The sequence below is a fragment of the Pristiophorus japonicus genome, chromosome 2 (genome assembly GCF_044704955.1).
Source record: "Pristiophorus japonicus isolate sPriJap1 chromosome 2, sPriJap1.hap1, whole genome shotgun sequence".
NCBI classification, from domain to species: domain Eukaryota; kingdom Metazoa; phylum Chordata; class Chondrichthyes; family Pristiophoridae; genus Pristiophorus; species Pristiophorus japonicus.
Window position 1 is genome coordinate 307,670,889 of NC_091978.1, and position 4,755 is coordinate 307,675,643.

Genomic DNA, 4,755 nt, shown 5'->3' on the forward strand with positions numbered 1-4,755 from the left:
AGAGAGGGCTGTGGCTGGTGAGGTGACCAGGGTCAGGGACCTGCTCGATGGCGGAGGAGCGGGCTGGATGGCGCCAGACACGCTGGCGCGGCGCCTAAATTCTGCCAACGTCCGCCACGCGGCTGATGCCATCGAGTCGCTAAAAACAGCTCTGGGCCCTGACTCCGTTAGGTGCATCGAGGAGGCTCAAGCACGTGGGGAGATCCCGTCCGAACTGACCCCCGTCCGGACGGAATTCCTCATCGGCGCCAAACCCCGGAACCTCCCTCGGGGGCCGGCGCCTCACAACTTGAGCCGCCTCCGGGAAATCCCCTCCGTGCCTTTCAGTTCCGCGCGGAGGGGTTTCCTGTACGGGCTGCTCCTGCACACCCTCAACTTTGCCATCCTCGCCGGCCGTCCGGACACGCCATGGCGTACCATCTTGCCGTCCGGAGGAGGCGGGGGTCCCCGATGGAGGGCACTCTACGCAGGGGTCCTCCCACTATTCATCGGGGACTTGGCCTGGAGGGTGGTGCACGGAGCAGTGCCGTGCAACAAATTTTTAAGCCGGTTCACGGACTCCCAGGCCGCCTGCAATTTCTGCGGTCTGGAGGAGTCCGTGTTCCATGTTTTTATTGAATGCACGAGGTTGCAGCCCCTGTTCCACTATTTGAAGGGGCTGCTCCTGAAATTCTGGCTGCACTTCAGTCCCACTCTCCTGATCTTTGGGCACCCTGTGCGGAGGGGAGCGGGTAGGTCCGAAGGCCTCCTCGTAGGACTGCTCCTGGGCACGGCCAAGGGTGCCATCAGCCGGTCCAGGCAGCGGGCGGTCGAGGGGGTCGTTCAACCTGACTGCCTGCCTCTCTTCCGCTCTTACATCCGGTCCAGGGTGTCCTTGGAGATGGAGCACGCGGTGTCCACCGGTACGCTCGCGGCCTTCCGCGAGAGGTGGGCACCGGAGGGACTGGAGTGCATCATATGGCCGCCAACCAAATTTTAATTTGATTTTACGTTTTAAAGTTAATTTGTTTTAATTGCCGGTGCTTTTAGTGTCCCCTTCCCTTTTATAGGGGGCACTGGGGAAAAATTGTGATTTTAGTGCCCAAAAAAAAAAACCAAAAAAAGAAAAACACAAAAAAAAAACAAAAAAAAGGGGGGAAAAAAAGGGCCTTGTAAATGTCTGGAGTGTCACCCAGGTCGGGTGGCACTCTTTAATGTTTTATGTTTTCACAGGTAAACTCAAAAGAGTTTCATGCACAAGGACCCCCAGGTCCCTCTGCATTGCAGCATGTTGTAATTTCTCCCCATTCAAATAATATTCCCTTTTACTGTTTTTTTTCCCAAGGTGGATGACCTCACATTTTCCGATATTGTATTCCATCTGCCAAACCTTAGCCCATTCACTTAACGTATCTAAATCTCTTTGCAGCTTCTCTGTGTCCTCTCCACAACCTGCTTTCCCACTAATCTTTGTGTCATCTGCAAATTTTGTTACACTACACTCTGTCCCCTCTTCCAGGTCATCTATGTATATTGTAAACAGTTGTGGTCCCAGCACCGATCCCTGTGGCACACCACTAACCACCGATTTCCAACCGGAAAAGGACCCATTTATCCCGACTCTCTGCTTTCTGTTAGCCAGCCAATTCTCGATCCATGCTAATACATTTCCTCTGACTCCGCGTACCTTTATCTTCTGTGGTAACCTTTTGTGTGGCACCTTATCGAATGCCTTTTGGAAATCTAAATGCACCACATCCATCGGTACACCTCGATCTACCATGCTCGTTATATCCTCAAAGAATTCCATTAAATTAGTTACACATGATTTCCCCTTCATGAATCCATGTTGCGTCTGCTTGATTGCACTATTCCTATCTAGATGTCCCGCTATTTCTTCCTTAATGATAGCTTCAAGCATTTTCCCCACTACAGATGTTGAACTAGCTGGCCTATAGTTACCTGCCTTTTGTCTGCTCCCTTTTTTAAACAGAGGCGTTACATTAGCTGCTTTCCAATCTGATGGCACCTCCCCAGAGTCCAGAGAATTTTGGTAGATTATAACGAATGCATCTGCTATAACTTCCGCCATCTCTTTTAATACCCTGGGATGCATTTCATCAGGACCAGGGGACTTGTCTACCTTGAGTCCCATTAGCCTGTCCAGCACTTCCCCCCTTGTGATAGTCTCAAGGCCCTCCTTTCCGACATTCCCATGACCAGCAATTTTTGGCATGGTTTTCGTGTCTTCCACTGTGAAGACCGAAGCAAAATAATTGTTTAAGGTCTCAGCCATTTCCACATTTCCCACTATTAAATCCCCTTTCTCATCTTCTAAGGGACCAACATTTACTTTAGTCACTCTTTTCCGTTTTAGATATCGGTAAAAGCTTTTACTATCTGTTTTTATGTTTTGCGCAAGTTTACATTCGTAATCTATCTTCCCCTTCTTTGTTGCTTTCTTAGTCATTCTTTGCTGTCGTTTAAAATTGTCCCAATCTTCTAGTTTCCCACTAACCTTGGCTATCTTATACGCATTGGTTTTTAATTTGATACTCTCCTTTATTTCCTTGGTTATCCATGGCTGGTTATCCCTTCTCTTACCGCCCTTCTTTTTCACTGGAATATATTTTTGTTGAGCATTATGAAGAGTCCTTAAAAAACTTCCACTGTTCCTCAATTGTGCCACTGTTTAGTCTGTGTTCCCAGTCTACTTTAGCCAACTCTGCCCTCATCCCACTGTAGTCCCCTTTGTTTAAACATACCATTTGCCTTCCGGAGATGAGGGGGTTGACTTATGAGGATAGGTTGAGGAAGATGGGCCTATACTCATTGGAGTTCAGAAGAATGAGAAGTAATCTTATCGAAACATATAAGATGAGGGGGCTCGACAAGGTGGGCATGGAGAGGATATTTCCACTGGTAGGGGAAACTAAAACTAGGGGACATAGTCTCAGAATAAGGGGCCATCCATTTAAAACTGAAATGAGGAATTTATTCTCTCAGAGGGTTGTAAATCTATGAAATTCTCTGCCCCAGAGTGCTGTGGAGGCTGGGTTATTGAATATATTTAAGGCGGAGATAGACAGGTTTTTGAGTGATAAGGCAATAAAGGGTTATGGGGAGCGGACAGGGCAGTGGAGCTGAGTCCATGATCAGATCAGCCATGATCTTATTAAATGGCGGTGCAGGCTCGAGGGGCCAGCTGGCCTACTACTGCTCCTATTTCTTATGTTCTTATGTTAATGTGCAGCAGGATTTGATTCTACCAGCCGGGTTGTCAACTTTGTTTGGAGGGTGGGGAAGAGGGGAAATCAAGGATTGGGAAGAGGGGAAGTGAGGATGGGAAAGAGGGGAAACCAAGGGTAAGGAAGAGGGGAAACCGATGGTGGGGAAGAAAGAAACTGAGTCAGGGGAATAGGGGAAACCAAGAATGGGGAAGATGGGAAACTGAGGGTGGAAAAGTACTTCCTGACTTCACCGTTGAAACATAGAAACAGAGAAACATAGAAAATAGGTGCAGGAGTAGGCCATTCAGCCCTTCGAGCCTGCACCGCCATTCAATAAGATCATGGCTGATTATTCTCTAAGTACCCCTTTCCTGCTTTCTCTCCATACCCCTTGATCCCCTTAGTCGTAACGACCATATCTAACTCTCTCTTGAATATATCCAATGAACTGCGGAAGGGAATTCCACAGGTTAACAACTCTCAGAGTGAAGAAGTTCCTCCTCATCTCAGTCCTAAAGGGCTTACCCCTTATTCTTAGACTGTGTCCTCTGGTTCTGGACTTCCCCAACATCGGGAACATTCTTCCTGCATCTAACCTGTCCAGTCCCGTCAGAATTTTATACGTTTTTATGAGGTCCCCTCTCATTCTTCTAAACTCCAGTGAATACAGGCCCAGTCGATCCAGTATCTCCTCATATGTCAGCCCAGCCATCCCTGGAATCAGTCTGGTGAACCTTTGCTGCACTCCCTCAATAGCAAGAATGTCCTTCCTCAGATTAAGAGTCCAAAACTGAACACAATATTCCAGGTGAGGCCTCACTAAGGCCCTGTACAAATGCAGTAAGACCTCTCTGCTCCTATACTCAAATCCCCGAGCTATGAAGGCCAACATACCATTTGCCTTCTTCACCACCTGCTGAACCTGCATGTCAACTTTCAATGACTGATGTACCATGACACCCAGGTCTCGCTGCACCTCCCCTTTTCCCAATCTGCCGCCATTCAGATAATATTCTACCTTCATGTTTTTGCCACCAAAGTGGATAACCTCACATTTATCCACATTATACTGCATCTGCCACGCGTTTACCCACTCACCTAACCTGTCCAAGTCACCCTGCAGCCTCTTAGCGTCCTCTTCACAGCTCACACCGCCACCCAGTTTAGTGTCATCCGCAAACTTGGAGATATTGCACTCAATTCCTTCATCCAAATCGTTAATGTATATTGTAAAGAGCTGGGGTCCCAGCACTGAGCCCTGCAGCACTCCACTAGTCACTGCCTGCCATTCTGAAAAGGACCCGTTTATCCCGACTCTCTGCTTCCTGTCTGCCAACCAGTCCTCTATCCACGTCAGTACATTACCCCCAATACCATGCGCTTTGATTTTGCACATTAATCTCTTGTACGGGACCTTGTCAAAAGCCTTTTGAAAGTCCAAATACACCACATCCACTGGTTCTCCCTTGTCCACTCTGCTAGTTACATCCTCAAAAAATTCCAGAAGATTCGTCAAACATGATTTCCCTTTCATAAATCCATGCTG